This window comes from Manis javanica, chromosome 12 (genome assembly GCF_040802235.1).
Source record: "Manis javanica isolate MJ-LG chromosome 12, MJ_LKY, whole genome shotgun sequence".
Taxonomy (NCBI): domain Eukaryota; kingdom Metazoa; phylum Chordata; class Mammalia; order Pholidota; family Manidae; genus Manis; species Manis javanica.
The window spans coordinates 19,771,274-19,791,849 of record NC_133167.1 but is presented as its reverse complement, the minus strand read 5'-3'; positions in this window follow the sequence as shown (position 1 = coordinate 19,791,849).

Below are 20,576 nucleotides of genomic sequence, written 5' to 3'. Positions count from 1 at the left end.
ATGCCAAAATTGAGAAGCTAATCTGCATCACAAACACATTATATCTATTGCTTTAAATAAATATTTAATGAAATGAGTGAAAGGAGTGAGGAGAGGAACATTGAGAGATATTAGAAATATCATTCTAAGAATTTGTTACTTGGGAACTATTGGAAAGAAGTAGACAAAATCTTATTGAAGTAGGGGAGGTGAAATTATCAGGGCTAGTTATGAAATACAGAAAGTGTAGACTCTGTGAATTCAGGAAAGCATGTCCATGGCACCAAAATCTTGTGAAGAAATCAAGAAAATAAGGAGGGTGAAGCAGCAGAATGTTTATATTTTGCAATTCTTGAGATCCAGAAGTGGTTGGATTTTTAGGCTCTCTCTTGGTCCCCTAGGTAGTGGATCAGCTCCCCCTCTGCTACTTATAGAATGAGAAAATCCTAAATGTAAATGAAGCAAATTGTAATTTGGGTAAGTGCAACACATGGCCTGGCATTGAGTTCAGAATCACCAGAAGGGCACCTTTAAGCACAGGTTGCCAAGCCTTACCCCAGAATTTCTGGTTCAGTAGGTTTGGGATGGATGGGACTTGAAATTCTAAATTTGTCATAAATTCCCAGAAGCTACTGGTAACTGCCAGTATAGGGCTCACATTCTGAGAATCTCAGGTATAGCAAATTGCCACCAGGGATGAAGGCATGGGCAGGGCACTGGGAAAGGGCTTTTTGGAGGTAAAGGGATAATACATGCTTAATATTGGCTGCAGGTGTGTAGCTACCAGGGGAAGGTTGTTCCTGGCCCAGGGCAAGTCCCACTATGAACCTGATGAAATCAAAACAAGTCAAGGGAAAGGGTAGGTTGAGGCTTTTTTTTTGTGCAGTTGCTAGCCAGGACTCCTCTGGCCGAGGCTCCTGCTCTCCTTTCCCCTCCTGCCGCTTCTGGCAGGAACTCCATTGGTGGGTCCTTAGTGACCCGCCAACGCCAGACCAGTTACATACCAGGAATGGAGCGGAGGAGAGAACGGCCATTTTCTCTCCACCCCTTGCCCCAGATGGACAGAAGGCTCCGCAGTGGTAACGCCTATTGATATGTAAATGAACTAAGGCTAGAGGGAGATCCTGGAAATTCTGCCATTTACCTCACAAGGTGACAATGCAATGAAAAGAGTTGGTTCACTTTGTGCTGTGTACAGCCATGCAGTGCTAATTTGGGTCTGTTATCCTCTGATTATTTTTTGTTTGTGTCCTTACTGTTGAATTTAAGTCATAGAAAAAAGTACTATTTTATTTAGAAGTTTATATGGGTTCTTCTTATTTCATATTAGTAGCACAGATTCTAAGTACTTTTCCCCTTGTTCTATTAAGAAAGAAGTGTACACTTGACCCAATCATTTCTATCTTATTAAACTGGATCAGTTATCCATCTCCAGATGTCTCCTTGGTTTTCCTTAGTGACCACCCTCTGGTACTTGGTAATTTAGCCATGACAGCTGGTTTCCTTTAGCCTAGTCATCCTGGACAATGTCTTTCTTCATCCTAGAAAGGTCCTTTTACCAGATTTGACACCTGATTGGAAAGCAGAGATGTATTAATATGACTAAGACTCTGTCCACACTTTCATAAAAGTGTTGTCTACTGCTGGCATCTGTTCTATGCACAATACTTCAACAAAAAGATTTCTCATTCCAAGTATATATGGGGCTGGAAAATCAGGCAGTCCCACAGAGGCTGTGTCTCCTCCAGAGAAAGTTCTTTCTGGAGTCTTCAGAATATAGTTACCTCAAGGGAGACTTTAAGAAAATTCAAATAGACTTGACAGAGAATAGTGAGAACATAGATCAGAACTATGATTTTATAAAAGGTTACACTGTTTTTTTAGTACAAGATGAATGGCAATGTTTAAGCCTGCCTTAACTGCAACAGACATATGGATGGGTTTGACTCTGAGGTTCATTTTTTGCCACCATTTTTGAAATACGAAACATAACATGTTGCTCTAAGATAAAGAATTCATTAAAGTGTAAATAGTTCTCCCAGGTACTAGTAATTGATTACCTCATTTAAGATCTGAGAAGAAAAGACAAAAATTGTTTTAGTCTTTTATTAAGGGAAAGTGTGATGGATGAAAACAACCTTTTGGAAAAAGAAGGCAGGCTCTTGAAATATAGCAAAACAGGTAAATGAGGATGGAAGACTGCATGAGATTTACTCTGTAAAGCCGTCCATGCTGGAAATTCACTGCTAGCAAGTGGGAACAACATGTTATTTGACTTGGTCTGGCTATTAACCAGCAATTTCGGGAGCACAAATTACAAGTAGTATGGTTATTTTTCTTTTTTAAAACACCCCTACCTTTCATAATTCAAATTCAGTAAATGAAACACTTTTCTCCTCTCCAGATGTCTAACAAAATGAGTCAACATTTTGCCCATTACAGCTACCTGATTGTGAAGTGTCTAGTTCACAATCTGACAAAAATAAACAAATGCACCAAATTAGGAAAAGAAGCTCAGAGACATATTTAGTAGGCCATTTACATGAATCTCATGTGCTTGGAAAACAGGTGAGAATGGTCCTTCAGTCATGCTTGCAGCAATTCCGGGGAGAGTCTTCCAGCTGGGAACAAGATGACTAATTAGTGGTGTGCTTTTCACATCAAACATACACGTGGCTTGGAACAATTTATCCCAGGTGCTTCTTGAATGATGGGAAGAATTGAATGTCTGTCCCCAAAGACTGAGAATCCAGAATTTAAATCACAGCTTTAGTTAGAATGATGCTATCTTAAAGTAAAATGGATGAACAGAAGTAATACATGGTGAAAGCAAGTCTACACAGAGCAATCAGTGCGAAGTCTTGTCTTTCTCTGGTGGCACTGCCATCAATATATAGGCACCAAATAACATGTGGGCTCTAAATCACAGATTTAAAATGGAATCTTCCCTTTGAAGTGTACTGGGCCATCAAGTACAAGAAGTAGGTATCAGTGGGTTTCAGATTTTAGTATGCCTAAGATTCCTCTGGAGTATGTATTAAAAGGGTAAATTGCTGGGTCATAGTCCCCAGATCTTCTGATTCAGAGTCCAGGACTCTACTTCCAAGGAAGAACCCCCAGTGATTCCAATTCTGCTGGTTTAGGACTATATTTGGAGAAAAGTTAAGGACTTCTTCATGCTTCTTCTAGGAAACAGATCCTATCCACCTACAAATGTAAAGTTCATTCATTTTATCCATGCAGAAATATTTATAGAGTACTTGAGCCTTGCGCTAGGCTATGAGGATGCACTAGTGAACAAAAGAACCAACCAATGACTGGAGTCAGGCAGCTGATTATCTTGTCAGAGGAGGTAGACATTCTTCTTAGCATCCTACAAATGGTTGTGAAATTACACCTTTGTTAAGTTCTGTTAGAGGAAGCACAGGGTGTTACGAGAGCAGAAGCATCAGTGTGATAGGCTTCATCTCATTAACTCCTCAAAGGTAAACAAACTAACACATAGGTTTAAATTCTGAAAGATTTCATTTCATGACTTGCTCCTAGGGAAGCTTATTTGTCAGCAAGCTACTCATGCCCTGCTGTGTTACACGATGCCAGAAATGGCATTTATGTTCTACGTGTCCATGCTGAGATAATATCTAGGGCTCTAAGCCTCAGGCTGAAATCAGAAATATTTTCTTTGAAATGAATCATGCAACCAAATGAACAAGCCCAGTGTTATAATCTGTGAGGCATCCAGCAAAAACTCACACACCTTGACACAGAAGTGTGATGTTTATTTAAAAAAATGGTGCACTTTGAAAGAACAGGACTGTGAAGACTTCAAAATCTATTGCTAAACCCTTCTTGCTCAAAACCCCCTAAGTTGTTGGATAGGCTGATGAGGTACCATGGCTGTAAAACGTGGCCATGGATATTCACTAGGTCTGTCAGGAGATGTAAATTGTGGAAATAGAAAGGTAGATCGCCCATGAAAATGTTTTCAATCTAGGCATATTTGTAGCATTATTAATAATCTGAAAAGCCACCTTGCTAGACTATTCCTTTAGAAAGTTATCACCTTGAAAACAGATTACAAAAAAATAATTAAAAATTGAAAGTCCTCACTGACTAGATGCTGGTGATCCAATCATTCTTCAGACATTTTCTTGGCACCTCTTCTGTGTCAGGTGCTGGGCTAAGTGCTGAGAACACAGTGGAAAGCAGAACAGCAGGACTCCTCTGTCCTCAGGAAGTTCACACGCTAGGGTACCATGAATCGTTTGCATTTGTAATCAATGACAAATGCTTTACTGAATATTTACCAAGTGCCAGGAATTGTTAGGCTTTGGGGGGACGGGGTGCAGAAGGTGGATTAATAAGTGCTCAGTCTAGGGCATGGTATTTCTCAGAAGGTAGGAAATAATCAGCAGAAAGAGCATGGACCTTAAGCTGGACAGAACTTGATTCAAATCCAGATTCTGTTGCTTGGACATTTGACTCTGAGAACATTACGCAGTCTTTCTGAGCTCCACATGATTCTTCTATGATATCAGGACAATACTTAGCTTCAGAGAGGCCGTAGTGAAGTCCATGTGCAGCAGCCCTTCTGCACCATCTGTCTGTGCACAGGGTGCCAAATCAACGCTCGTTCACATTCACAGTGAAGACTCCACTCTGACCATCCCATTTCGGCAGAGTGATTTTACTCAAAATTTATATGGGAAATGGGAGGATGGGCTTACATTGCACTCTTCACTGTGTTTTATTCTCATATTTCCCAAATCATCTTTCTCCTCTCTTATTCCTTGCCAGGCATGGTTTGTAAATCTTCCCAGGTCTTTACTGAAGTTCTTCATCTCCCCTTTTTGATGCAGATTTATTTAATTGGTCTGGGCTCCTCCAAGCTGGCCTACCCACATCCTTCCAGCACCATAGTCCAGCATCTATAGTAGAAAAAAGGGGGAAATCAATGAATAAATATATACTTAAACATAAGCAAAATTTTCCTGTCCCAGAACAATTAGAAAAACTGCACATAAAATGCCAGAGCACACAGAAGATGTAAATGGTCCAGAACCACTAGAGAATTGTCCATCCTTGTTGTGATAGTCTATGAGAACAGACACGTGTTAGGAAATTGTTTCACTTGAACACTTCAAAGCCATTTGTAACCTTTATTATTTATTTCGTAAAAATAGGTTACAGAAATAATTATTTTATGGATGAACAGACTGTAGCACAGAAATATTCAAGAGTTCAAAGTCTAGTGATTAGCTAGTTTCAAGAAGAGGAATAGAGCACTGGGTTGGCATCTGGGGAGGGTCATGCACAGGGGATGCTATACAACTAAGTGGAAAATGAAATTCATATTAATTTTTTCAGGTGTTTCTTCTATATGATGTTAAATAGGCAGACATTCAGCTTTCTGAATTCGCAGACCAGATCTTCAGACAGTTATTAAACAATTTAATTTTGAAGAGTCCAATTACCTTCTTATTATTACCTGAAAAAATAAGTTTGTGATGGATTACTACAAAGCATCCATTAAAATTCTGTTTAAAAGTTCCAACAAAATAGTCCTTATGCCCTCAGTACATTCAGCACCAAATTCACTTTGAAAAAATAATTATAACTGTGCTTTCTGTAAAAATGCTCTGTGATGAAGGAGAACAAACGTCTTCAATACCTTTCTGATGTGATCTGTTTGAGTGGTTCAAGACACACGTGCTCGGTAAAGCAGATGAAAAAGGAAAAGGAAAGAAAGAAGTTATCCAGGTAGAACCTTCAATCCTGTGACTGTTTCTAAAGGTCCCTGATTAGCAACAAATTCTAGAATCTTATTTAATAAAAATAAGTCCTCTTTGCTTTGATACCCATCTGGGATAGATTTTTTAAATGATAAATATGCAGAGTGTGGTTTCTCTAATTTTATGAATCAAGATCTTTCCCAAATGTATTTTCCAAAAGGCTGGTGATTTTTCAATTGCCTCAGCCCAGACAGTCTTTCTGTGGAGATTCCTTGGCAGTAGCTGGTTTCCTGAAATCTGGCTTTGAGAAACTAACTGTACCCTAGAACCTGTGGAGGTGACATGTGAGGATACTGACTGTGTCAGTAGAACCTGAGAAACATTATTCTTAACTGCCTTTATCCCTTCCTCCCACTATTGCTTCCCTTATCCAACATTCCAAGGGCTAGAATCCCAGTAACACCACCCAAATAATTTTTGCAATTGGTTTTAAATGTTTTATGTTATTGGAAAGTCCAGATGAAGAATATTAGACCATTAGATAGTACTTTAATCCACTAAATTAATTTTAGTCTATGTGAGGATAATTTGTAGTCTGTATGTAAATAATTTCACATTCACACAAGAAGAAAATGAGATAGTAAGGTTCTTCATTACAGTTCAAATATGAGACTGTCGATTAATTTGCTTCTATCAATTAATTTTATGTATAAATAGTCCTTACCATGGGTCAGAAGCTGTTCTAAGCATTATCCATGTATTAACTAAGTTAATCTTCACATCAACACAAAAAACGGTATTGGGATTTTCTCCATTTCACAGATGAAAAAATTGAGACAGATAATTTAACTCAGGAAGTAAGTGGCAGGACTTGTCCCTAGATAGCCTACCAACAGAGACCGACCACATTCATCACCACCATAAGATGTCACCTCTATGGTTCTTTGTTAATTTATAGGAAAACAGAACTAGGGTTGTATAAGGTTTAAAAAATATTTCAAAGGACTGAAACTTATTAGGTGACTCAAGATCGTTTTGCTTTCTGTTTCATTGTAATAAGCAGTTCCCATTGCATTAAATTTAAACTTTCTAGTGTAGACAAAGCCCTTAGACTTGACTTCAAGCCAGTAGAGTACAACCCACAAACCTTTACAAATGGGAAAACTACAGCAAAGAAATTTGCCTGGACAGAGTGTCTTCCGGCCAGTGGTTCTTATTCTGTGCTTTGCCCACTAACTCTGAGCATGAGACTAGAATATTATCATGTCTCATAGTCATTTTAACTGAAACCACTGTTTGCGTTCTTTGTCCATGCTGTCTTAGACATATGGTGTCGCCCCTAACTGGCAGCCAAATGTTTCTCTTTCTGGGAAAGAGCTCCTCCCTCAGACTTGCCACCCCTTGGGTACGTCATGAATCTCTCTTTCAGGTACTCCTAAGAATGTCCTGACCGCTTCCCTCTTTGGCACTCAGTTGCTCTTTGCACATCTGTCATGGGAAGAATTGTGTCCCTCTAGACCTGTTTGTGAAGTCCTGACCCCTACTACCTCAGAATGTGACCATATTTGATGACAGGGTCCTTAAAGCTATAACTGAGGTAAAATGGGGTCATACAGGTGGGCCCAACTCCGATGTGACTGGAGTCCTCATGAGAAGAGGATACGGGAATACAGACATGCCAGGCACACAGGGTGTCCATATGAGGACACTGAGAAGGCAGCCATCAGAAAGCCAAGGAATAAAGTCCCAGAAAAATCCAACCTGCAAACACCTTGTTCTTGAACTCACACTCCAGCCTCCAGAACTGTGAGAAAGTTAATTTCTGTTGTTAAGCCACCCAGTCTGGCATTTTGTTATGGCTGCCCTAGATGATAAACACAGCACCCTTCAGTCAGTGGTCCTTGATGAAACATCCCTTCTCTAGATGCCCATCAAATGCCCTTTTGTTGTGTGTCACTTTTGTTTGTCCTTGAAGGAACCTGCTTCTCCACCTGCCCTACAGCATCACCCCTGCGGCGTGCCTCAGTTTCCTCTAACATGACGTTCACGTGTGTTGCATAATCTACTTTCTAAAGTCACACCAGCCTGGATAATTGCCTCCAATCTCTAGCCAGTTTTCCATGATGTAGTAATAAACAAACAGAAAAGCCATTTAATTTTCATAGGTGATACTGAGAGTCTAACAATCAGCTTTGGGAATTCGGAAAGCAGGGAATGAGGTAGAAGGAGCACGGCCTACACAGGGTCACTGATCCAGGCAGGAACTGCCACATGTTTATTTGCTCAGTGGCCTTGAGGAAGATTTGTAACCCTCCCAAGTTTCTGTTTCCTCATCTTTAACTTAAGGCTACTAGTTCCTACCTCAAAGTGTTACTCTGAGAATTAAATGAGATGACAAGTGCCAGGTTCATGGCAAACAGTGCCATATAATAAATATTAATCCCTTGCCCCTATGGGAATGAAAACTCCCTTGAAAGATGACTAGAGATCCTTTTTAAAGACAATAATAACAACTGAAGTGTTTTATTGTTGAAGAGGAAGGAGGAACATCTGTTTACGGTGTCCTTTGGTGAAAGAACATTCATTTATATTCTAGGGCAATGATGTAGCCCTAATTCTCCAGACGCTTGAATGCAGTTAGCTGGAAATGCATCATCATTCAGCCTCTCTGGAAGGGTGGGGGTCGCTGGGGAGCTCTTGGCATAAGGGCCTCAGAACAACCATTCCCAAATTCCGATTTCACTTTAGCACATGACTGAGCTCGGTAACAGTAAGCTGCTTCTTTCTTTTTTCCTGATCAAAATAATAATGGTAATGCTTATTTCCCTAAGAAGAAAATTTATGCTTAAGAAATTATTGGGGGAAGCTTTAAATAGTACACCTAGAACACTCATATTTATACATTTACACATGCACACACTCACATCTACCTATCAATAAGTACCTGTCATAATGGGAAATAATCTCCTTTTACATTGGGTTCAACTCAACAGACACATGAACACTGGCTGTAGGCAAGTTTCTCTCATGCTTCTGAGTGGAGAGGCGACCAATAAATTGGATCCAGTCCTTTCCCTCAAGTCCTGGCCACAGCTGTACTATTCAAGAATTTGAACTCAACACCTCACATGATTTCATAGCTCTTTGAAAGGTCCTGGGTGAATGTTAAAGGGAGCAGAATAGCTGCTTGCCCCTCACATCTCTTCTCTAGTTGACTGCTCCTGACAAGATGCTTAGTCCCCTCAGTCTGATGGCTCTTGGGAACCTGTCCAGGCCACGAGGATCAGCCCTTGTTAAACTGCATTCTTCTCACTTGGCACTATGCTCCCTGCTGGTAGGGCGAATCCTGAATGTTAGATCCTCATGCTATGCTGCTAAGTTAAGGGGACTGTTTTCATAATGAAAATAAATTAGTCTATCCAGATGTTTTAAACAACAACACATCAGCAAGGTGCTAGCCCACCAACACAAATGACAGGAACATCAAGTTCATGTATGTATTTTTTCCATCAACTTTTCCAAGATTCAAAGGAAATATGGCCCCTACAAGCACAATGCAACTACAACATAATCCTGTTAAATGTCAATATTTTACATTTCCTCCCTAAGGGCATTAGATAATAAATAAAATATTTTTATAAGAAACACCTATTAAAGGAATAACGAGGGCTAGTGGAGGTACATAAAGGATTACTGTACTTGAATTGGTAGCAATTACTTTGGATACTGTACTAGTTTGCTAGGGTGGCTGTAACAAAACATCACAGGTTGGGTGGCTTAGACAACAGAAATTTATTTTCTCATAGCCTGGAGGCCAGAAATCCGAGTGCAAGGGGTCAGTAGGCTGTTTCTCCTGAGGCCTCTTTCTTTGGCATGCAGATGGCTGCCTTCTCTCTGTCTCCTCCCGGCCTCCGCGAGGCCTGTGCATGTGTCCAATATGAACATGAGTCATATTGGATTAGGGCCCACCCATATGACCTCATTTAACCCGAATTACATCTTTAAAGACCCTATCTCCAAATATGGTAACATTCTGAGGTACTTGGGGTTATGACTTCAACACACGAATTTTGCTGGGGACACAATTCAGCTCCTAACAGAAACTCACGGAGAGATCTCTGACTCACTTAGTCAGTAATGACATTGTTGATCTGATGTTCTGGGCCGTCTTCACCGCTTGTTCAACAGTCATTCAGAGGGAGCACAAGGAGCTGCGGTGTGGTGATGGTGCATCCCCGTCACTTTCGTTATACAGGCAGAACCACCATCAGTCAGACTGTGGTTCCTACCCCACTCCCACTCCCCTTTAATCCTTCCTTAGCCAAAGCAGATGTTTCACAAGGCAACGGGAGCTTCTGCATAAAGAAGAAACAGGTGAACCTGGAAAAGCAAGATTTCAGTTTGATAATATACATCCATGGAGAATAAAGACCAAACAAGAAAGTGTAAAGCATCCTCATGTACCCTCCTGATCAGTCAGCAGTGTAAGAGAATTTGGAAATGCTGGATTAAAATGTAGGCTATTTTGCACTCACAATATAGGTAGGTCATGGGGAAGTCAGTATAGCACGGAGAAGACAAGTGATGACTCTACAGCATCTTACTACGCTGATGGGCAGTGACTGCAATAGAGTGCATGGGGGGGACTTGATAATATGGGTGAAGGTTGAAACCACATGTTGTTTATGTAAAACCTTCACAGGATTGTATATCAATGATACCTTAATTTTAAAAAAATGTAGCCTATTTTGTATATGTACAAACTGGAGGTCACATGATAGGGAAATTGAACACCAGACAGGGGACAGGGCCTTTTTACTTCCTGTACCCAGCCAGGTACTGCAAGACCCATCCCTTCTTGTGGCCAGGAAAGACCTGAAAGCCTATCCAGTCCAGTCTGTTTAATCCTACAGGTGAGGAAGCTGAGACCGCTAGAGAACAAACTTGCCCAACCTCGTAAGCGTGTAACACAGTCAAGGCTGCAATTTGGATTCACCAGTCCACACCAGTGCCCTTTTCCCCAGGTCAGATTGCTTCTGCTCTGAAATGCTCTGCTCTCATGACTATTTCTGGAGGTGTTTCATTATCAAACTACCAGCATACTACCCCCATTGCAATATATATGCTTATATATATATATATTTAATACAGCCTAACACAATTGCATATATATTATAAATAAAAGCATTTAACATATACACTGTCTTTGTCATGTATTATATATATTAAAATTGGTATATAGTATAATGTATAATAATGTTGTCATATGGTACAGTAACACAACTGAATGTTGTCACATGTATATATTGGATTATACATATAGTGCCACTATTTTGTCAAGCTCTGCCTGTGTCAGGGGCTCTCAGTGCAGTGTCCTCTCTGGCTCCTCATTATCTTCCTACCACCCACCCCAACCAATTTCTTTAGTTGGGTGACCATACAATTCTCTCCCTTGTCAATGTCTTTTCTTGTCCATACCCCTTTGCACCTGTACTCTTCTTTGTTTACTCTGTTTCTCTAGATTCCACAAATAATCTGGTTCCCAACTGATTGCCTGTGCTTGAACCCCCTAACTTCCCATGAACTCAGGTACATTCTCCTGGTGGTTCTCTATTTCCCTGGGCTTCTGACCTGCACTGTTCCTTGAGGCTCTCTCTTCCTGTGTGCACTGTCCTTGAATCTTGCTGTGATGCAGAAATCTGATTTGAGGCACTTTTATAATACATTGTATCACACAGGAGGAAGTCAAGGAATTCTGGCTAAAGATGCTTCTCCTTCATGTTCCAAGCCCAAAACCAACAAAAAAAGGATGACCGTATGTTAGTTTTAGTTTTCCATACTTGCTAATTTTATTCTTCCTTTCTCACTTCACCACTATCCCAGTCCCACTCAACCCCGTGGGCCCAGCCCAGCAGTGATACTCTGGGTCCTCCATCCTTTGGTTTCATCCAATGACCAAGTATAAGAGCAGCAGCTGAGGACTGTGAGCATGAATTCATTGGGCCACTGTGACCCAAAATCACTGCCAACTATAAATGCCTTAATGAGTTCCTGGTTTATATGTTTGATAATTCAGCTAGTTCACTCTTCAGTTGTGCATAGATATATTTCCTTTTAGTCATGCTGAAAGCCAAATTTGGTTTTAGTGCAAGCTACGTTACACTGAAACATTAGAATCACGAAACCAACCCCCAGAACATCTAAGCGTGGGCACGGATTTGGGGCAGTCTTACTTTAATTCGCCCCAAAGTGGTAGTCTATCTAAATTTCTCATAAAAATCATGCAGACATTTGTTTTGGTCATGTTTCAAGCACTGAATTTTTGGCATAAAAAAAGACATTCCAAGAATTAGAAATTCAAGTAGCTATTAATAACACATCTCACCCCAAACTCTCTTGAAACACTTTTATACTCTTATTTAATTCTCAGAGTAACACTTTGAGGTAGGAACTAGTAGCCTTAAGTTAAAGATGAGGAAACAGAAACTTACTTGGGAGGGTTACAAATCTTCCTCAAGGCCACTGAGCAAGTAAGTATGTGGCAGTTCCTGCCTGGATCAGTGACCCTGTGTAGGCCGAGCTCCTTCTACCTCATTCCCTGCTTTCCGAATTCCCAAAGCTGATTGTTAGACTCTCAGTATCACCTATGAAAATTAAATGGCTTTTCTGTTTATTTATTACTACATCATGGAAAACTGGCTAGAGATTGGAGGCAATTATCCAGGCTGGTGTGACTTTAGATAGTAGATTATGCAACACACGTGAACGTCATGTTAGAGGAAACTGAGGCACGCCGCAGGGGTGATGCTGTAGGGCAGGTGGAGAAGCAGGTTCCTTCAAGGACAAACAAAAGTGACACACAACAAAAGGGCATTTGATGGGCATCTAGAGAAGGGATGTTTCATCAAGGGCCACTGACTGAAGGGTGCTGTGTTTATCATCTAGGGCAGCCATAACAAAATGCCAGACTGGGTGGCTTAACAACAGAAATTAATTTTCTCACAGTTCTGGAGGCTGGAGTGTGAGTTCAAGAACAAGGTGTTTGCAGGTTGGGTTTTTCTGGGACTTCATTCCTTGGCTTTCTGATGGCTGCCTTCTCAGTGTGTCCTCACACAGACACCCTGTGTGCCTGGCATGTCTGTGTCCCCGTCTCCTCTTCTCATAAGGACTCCAGTCACATCGGAGTCGGGCCTACCTGTATGACCCCATTTTACTCAGTTATAGCTTTAAGGACCCTGTCATCAAATATGGTCACATTCTGAGGTACTAGGGGTCAGAACTTTGACAAATAGATCTAGGGGGACACAATTCTTCCCATAACAGATGTCCAAAGAGCAACTGAGCGCCAAAGAGGGAAGCGGTCAGGACATTCTTAGGAGTACCTGAAAGAGAGATTCATGACGTACCCGAGGGGTGGCAAGTCCGAGTGAGGAGCTCTTTCCCAGAAAGAGAAACATTTGGCTGCCAGTTAGGGGGGACACCATATGTCTAAGACAGCATGGACAAAGAACACAAACAATGGTTTCAGTTCTGAGTCCCAAATGCTAAGGAACCTAGTATCTGTTTAATGTCTGAAGTTTGTTACAGTTTCCCGGACTGAAAGGGAACGTGGTGTGCAGGGACGTGCTGTTCAAGTGAAAAGTCCTATTGGAGCCTCAAGGCCTCCTCAGTGTTCGTCAAGAACAACACCCCTTACCCAACCAACAGATACTATTTAAAATATACTTTCAGGATTTACATCAGTGATTTCAAAGTGGGCTGAACCCAAGGAACCAACATAAATTCCCGACATGTTGATCACTTCTTCAACTACTTTTGTACTCTCAGATCCCCACAATTTCCTACAAGTGTCTGTTTCACCAGGAGTAAATCACAAAGCCGACAGCCCAAACTGCCGGTGTTCATTTTCAAATATGTTTTAGAAACTGTCATAGAAGGATCCAGAGTGAGTAGCAGCAGAAGTTTGCTCATATGTTTCCAGTGAATTTAAAAATACAAAAGACATATTCAGACAAACTTTATTACAAATCTGGAAAAAACAGATTCTGTTCATTGTCCAACAGTAATATGATTACCGTTAGATATGTAATTAAAAATTTTCTGGTAGCCACACTGAAAAAAAGTAAAAGAAGAAACAGGTGAAATTAATTTTTAAAACATGCGTTTAACCCAGTATATCAAAGATATTATCATTTCAACATGTAATCAATAAAAAAGTTACTCATGAGGTATTTTATGTTTTTTTCTCTGTACTAAGTCTTTGAAATCCCATGTATATTTTGTACTTATAACACATACCAATTTTCACTGGAAATAGTTGATCTTCATTTAGATTTCATAAAATTACAGTTAGAAAAGTGGATTCACACATCCATGTTGTTCCAAACTTAAGAAGCTTAATTCAATAATTTAATCAAACTGCTGTTTGAACGTTAATTTAAATTAATTAGAATTAAATTTAAAAAATTCAGTTCCTCAATCACACTAGACACATTTCAAGTGCATATTAGCTATATATGGTTCACAGGCACAATATTTGACAGCACAGTTTTGAATACAGTGAATACAATTAGATGAATAAATTAAAGAAATAACTACAGTTAAGGAAAATTATTAGGTTCAACAGTATTTTTCCCTGTTTCTATTATGCTTTAGTGAAGGATAATGATATTTCTGACTCAAACAATTCATAAGTAAGAAGACAGGTGACATAGTAAATCACACAGGGGGTTTGGGTGACAGTCCTGGCTTTGTCCCCACGCTCACTGGGGTTCCCTGAGCAAGTCACCTTACTCCTCATACTCTCAGCCTCTTCCTGTGTCAAAAGAGGGAGTTGTTTTCTCTTGAAATCTCTTGCAGCTGTGACTTTTTATAATCTAAATTCACTGAGGCATCAAAGTTGGCTTGTGTGAGAGTAAATGATATTGTGAGGAAAATATTTTGTTTACATTAGAGAAAATCTGTGTCCTCTTATTCATCACACTCACAACACACAGGATAATATCCATGTAATAAATTAAAATTTGTCCAACTGTCAATAGTTAAGCAACTGAAGACCACATCCGTTGAAAACTTTCAAGTCCCCTCAGTCAGTAGGAAATCAATCATCTGAGAGGTGTCACCTCACATGCGAACCAAACTGAGTCCTAGCTCCACGTCCCTTTGTTTAAGAATCAGCTGGAAACCTGCTGCTTAGCCTGTTCTGAGTCAGATGATGCGTCTCAAGTTTTGGGATCCATTGTTCATGAGACAATGAATGATGCTTTTCAGTCTAACGCTTTATGTAGTTGTTAGCAGCTTTTATAGTAAGAGGCATTGATTTAAAAAGTGAAACTTATTCTTTGCTTTTATGTCCTTGAGTATTATTCAGTTTTTTTTAATTTTTTCAAATCCTGTACTTTTCTGACTAAAATAGCAATATTGTACATATTTATTTAAAACTTTTGAGGAAGGCAGGAACATACAAGTCACAATAAAATCTTCCATAATTTTTCTACTGCACAGAAATAAACATTTGCATCACTTCCAGGTACTTCTCTTCAGCCTTTTTTTCTATGTCAGTTTCTATCTTTATATTCACTTCTTACACACTAGGGTCATCGTCCTGTACACACACGATGGCTTTTTTGATGTGTCAGCTTAGCTAGGTTTCAGCCTCCATTTATCCAATCAAACACTAAGATGTGTTGTGAAGGGATTTTGCAACTATAAAGTCTATAAATTAAAGGCCATAAAAGCAGGGCTGAGGCCCCCAGCAGAGAGAGACTAAGAGACACTGCCTGTGAGGAGCAGCTTCAGGCCATGTCCACGGGCTCCACTGTGCCTGTAACTGGCCCTTCCTAACAGCCTGCCCTATGGATTTCAGACTTACAATCACAGCAGCCAATTCCTTGTAAAAAATGTCTTAATGTATGTGCCTGCTTCCCGTTCTGCTTCTCTGGTTGAGTCCTAATTGATGCAATACATACTCGTATAATATACTCACTGAGCATTATATTCTGAGCATTTTCTCACATCACTGAATTTTCTTCAAGGTTATTTTAATATCTACATAACAATCCACTATTAGGATAAAGCCATATCATTATTTGACATTTAAGTGACTTTTCAATTTTCTTCATTATAAATAACACTGAACTGCAAATATCTGTACACAAATCTTTGTGTACATAAGAGATTCTTAGATGAAAAAGTCTGAGAGTTTTTTAGACCAAACTGCTTTTCAGAAAGGCTGCCCTCAATTTGCATTCTTATTAGCAGTCAATAGACTCTTTCAATAATACTGAATCCTCTCAATAAGTGAGCATTATCGTAATTTTTAAAACTTGGTTAGTTGTTAAGCAGAAAAGATATCTTACATTGTTTTAATCTGTACTATGTGCAGATATATGCACACATATATTATATCTATGAAATATGCATGTACACATACATATAAAATTACTAACTGTCCTTTCAAAAATTTTGGGAGAAAATTTTCATAATGGGTGTATTTGTCAGGGTTCCTTCACAGAGACAGAACCAGGAGGAAAGATTTATTTATTTATTGCAAGTATTGGTTTATAGAATTGTGGGAGCTGGCCATACACCCCAAATTTATGGGGCAGCTCTCAGAAGGGGCAGGCAGCGACTGTCAGGTATGAACTGAAGCTGTTTTTCTTTCCAGAAGTGGAATTTTATCTTCAGAGAAACCTCAGTTCTGCTCTTAAGGCCTGTCTACTTACGGGAGGTAGTCTTCACTTAAAGTCAATTGATTATAGACATTAATCACATCTATGAAACATTGTCACAGTACTTCCCAGATTACTGTTTAATTGAAAAATTGCTTGAATAATAACCCAGCTAAATTGATGCATACAGTTAACAATGGGTAATGTAAAAGAAATTCTCTACTGTCCATGCAACAGATTACCTTTCAGTTTGATTTTCAGTTATCATAACATTTTATTCTTCTAAATCCCAACTACCAGAAAATAATTACCTCAGTAAATAAATATAAAAATACTGTAGTTGCTGAGCACCAGGTTTACACAATGTTTTACCTGCAGTCTTCACTCCACCAAAGTGAAGAACATCTACTTGGTAGGAGCACCATGCCAGCAGGCTTTGGCGGGGATAACAAGATGAATCAGCCATAAAGGAGACATTGAGAAAGAAGGAAGAATGCAAACAGTACTTGTAGTGAAACACTAAGTTCAGTGGGTATTCCAAAAGGGGGATGGGTATTTTTGACTGTAGGATGAGGTCAGGCTTTATGAAAGAGGGAGCATTAAAAAATAAGTGCATTAAAGATATTTGGAGGTGGGCATGTCAGATGAAGGAGGAAATATCAGTAAAGAACACAAAGCTAGAAACTTACAAGAAACAGGAGTACTTGGTATTGGAAAAGAAATAGTCAGGAAGAGTTAGAAAGGTGTGTGGAGGCCAGATGTCAGAGTTTTAGATAGTGGGAGGCTAAAGCATGTAGGTTTCACTCCACAAGCCAGTGGGGTTGGGGGGAAGTGGGCCTGGATCCTGTGTCCACTAGGGTGGGCCAGGTGCTTGAGTCTGCAGCAGTGCAGCTGGGACTTGGGTCCGCATGTGCCTACCTGGATCCTGGGTCCAGAACCAATCAGGTGTTGGGACCACCTGGCTGAGCCTGGGACCTGGGTGTGCTTGAGCCAATCTGGTACTGGGGCCAGCTAGGAGGCCCATATCTAGAGGGTGGCCTGGCTCTAGGGTGAGCCTGGAGCCAGGGGCAGTGAGAATCAGGCTATAAGCTGGGTTCTCAGGGCTGTCTGGTGCTGGGGCAGCCTAGGGACCTGGGACTGCAGAAGCCAGCCTGGTGCTAGAGTGAGTCAGTAAGCCCGGGTCTTGGTAGCTGGTCTGGTGCTAGGCTCAGCAGGAGCCTGGGTTTGGAGGTGTCTGCCTGGCAGCTTTACAATTTCTGAGCTCTCTAGGGAATAATCAAACTGCAGGAGTTCTGATAGAATATTAATGGAATCTTGTCTCTTGCTTTCCCTAGAGAGAAGCTCTATCTGGACAAGACTCCCCCTGGAAGGTTATACTATCTAGAACTGTGGCTGTCCACCCGATATACACGTCCCACTCTTGGAGATTCTGATTCAGTAGGTGTGTGTATCAGATGCACCACCAGAAGAAAAACCATTCTCCTAGGATAGGCCTCAGCCTGGTTCTGAAGTATAAACCTGCTCCAGGATAGAGGGTCAGAATAGGTTTCCCAGGTCTAGCCTACTGAACAACCGCACCTTGAACAGCTTTGGAAACTCACTCTGATCTACGTGGGATAACTGAAGTGTAGTGTGAGATCTGAGAGTATTTAGTCTGGGGCTTTTGACACATACATATCTCTGAAAAAGTACACAGTAGATTTTTCCTTGGACACTCTGGGTGTACTTGGAGTTTTTTATCGCTGTGTAGTTAATATTTTGAGTGTATCTTTTTTTGTTATTTGGTATATTTTTTGCTGAAAGCCAGGTTTCCTGGTCTAGACAGTTCTTTCTCTAAGCATAATAGAAATTCATTGTTCATCGTCTAATAGGCTATACACTAGACACAAAGATGTAGTGGCAGAGTTGACATAAAAGATTTAGAAACTTAGAGAGATAGGTAAAATCTGATTAATTAAATATGTTAGTGTGGGTAAAATTGTAACATTTCCAGATTATCTCGCCTGGCTTTGGTTCATTTGCATCTCCTCAGGGGTGGAGAGAAGTTCATCTCCATGTCATGGGTAATTACTTGGGCAACCAAGGGCTTGTATGGACCTGAGAGTTTAAGGGGAGGGGCTGGCTTGATTGCTGGCTTCTTCCAGAGCAGAGGAGAGAGAGCCGGTGCTGGACTGCAGTTTGTAAGCAATAAACGGGTTTTAAGCTGGCTGATTTCAGTTTAGAAGTATTTTGCCCTGGGATTTCCTCTCCCTGGACTTACAGTTAGTAATATATAAGTGCCTATTTTTTGGAGCACAATAGTTTCTTAAAGGAATGGAAGATGTATCTTACATTGTAAATTAATGTGATCTTTTTGAGCCCAGTAGGAACACATCCCTGCTCTTGCTCTAGAATAGGATTTCTCAACTTCAGTACTGTTAACATTTGGGGCTGGATAATTCTGTTTTGTAGTTCTGTGCATTGTAAGGCATTTAGTGAATCTGTGGCCTTTACCCACTAGATGCCAGCCCCGCACCCATACCTCAGTCATGCAAACAAAAAATGTCCTCAGACATTGTCCAATGTCTCTTGAGAATTAATTCATCCCCACCTAAGAACCTACTGAGGCTCTACATTATGCCTTTTCAAACTACAGTCATCTGTTTGGATTACTTAGAAGTAACCACCCTGAGCACACCTGGATCACTCATCAGATATGTGTTGCATGCCATTTTATAAATTTCATTTGACTAAAAGATGAGTATCAAGATTTTCAACTGTCAGTGTCATAGGAGACTAACAGGTAAGCTTTGGGCTATGCACATACTCGGAAATTTTTTGCAACATTTAGCACATATGCAAATGTACATCCTCCTCCCCACCCCACCCCCAGCTAAGAATTGACAGTTTCATAGGATTATCACAGAGTGTCAAGACACAAAGAAGATCTGGCAGCTCTGCTCTGGTCAATCCAACAAGCTAGGATAGCCTTGGAAGGAAAAGAGAAAGGCAGGACTTGGCAGAAGTGGAGTGCCAAATTCATAATGACATTTTACTTGTAAAACATAAGCTTCACTTGTTTTAAGAATGATTTTGATGGTTTGTGGGCATGCAGAAAGAATTACTGGTTAAACAGCACTTCATGTATAAATTCTTATTTTCATCTTTGAAGAGAATGATACTTTCTTCTTTAGAAGTGGGATATAATAATACAATCTAATCAGTATTTTATGTAAGGCATTGTACTAGGTGTTGAAGAATATTATAAGGTGTCTCTATGGTCACACAACTTCTTGTTTTTCTGAAAAGATAGTGATCAGGTTATTTATCTGTTTGTTCTCATATTCATTCCCCACTTTTCCCCTGCTCTCCTCTATATTGCAGGGAGCAACATTTCTTTGGCCTCCTTGCTAACTAGTTTCCATGTAGATTCAGCTAATGGAAGGCATTGGAGAGCTGCTGTTGGAGAGAAGAACTGGGTGAAGCTGGGTGGCAATTGTGGCTGCAGCTGTGTTGCCGCTATTGCTACAGCTCCGGGAAACAGCTACTTCCCCCATGATCCCGGATCTGTCAGTTAGCCCCAGCCATGCTTCTGGCCAGATGGCTCTGGATTCTGGACTCTGGTTTACCATCTTCTCTTGTCTCACAAGCCGCAAATCCACAAAGGGCTTTCTGTTATTGCTGATCTCTGGTTTGCCTGATTTAAGCTATTTGTTTTGTTAACTCATTCATCATCTACATGCTAAATTCATTCTATTGGAAATACCTGGAGTGGTTTGGTTTTCCTTAGCAAATATTGAATTACACAACAGGGTAGAATAGGTACATATATGATTTTACACAAGGCAGGCCAAAGGACACAATGAAAAACAAACCATGTTGGGTTTTTAAGAAGAGGACTGAGTGTATCTTGATATGGTGAGAAGCTCCGTGGAAAGGTGAGCTGGACTTGAAAGGATGATCATATCGATGGTAGACCAGGGGTAGGAGAGGAGAAGAAATTCCATGCTGAAGGAACAGAATGAGAAAGAGTATACAAACAAAAGGCCAAAGTTATTTTTTGGGGGGAGAGAATACAATAGACTGTCTAGAGAAAAAGAAATATGTCATGGGACTGTGCTGAGGAGGTATAAATACCTGCGTAAACATAAGCGCAGGAAGCCCTGGATATTTAATAAAAGATGAAATATTTGGAATTATGTCAACATTTTTGGTC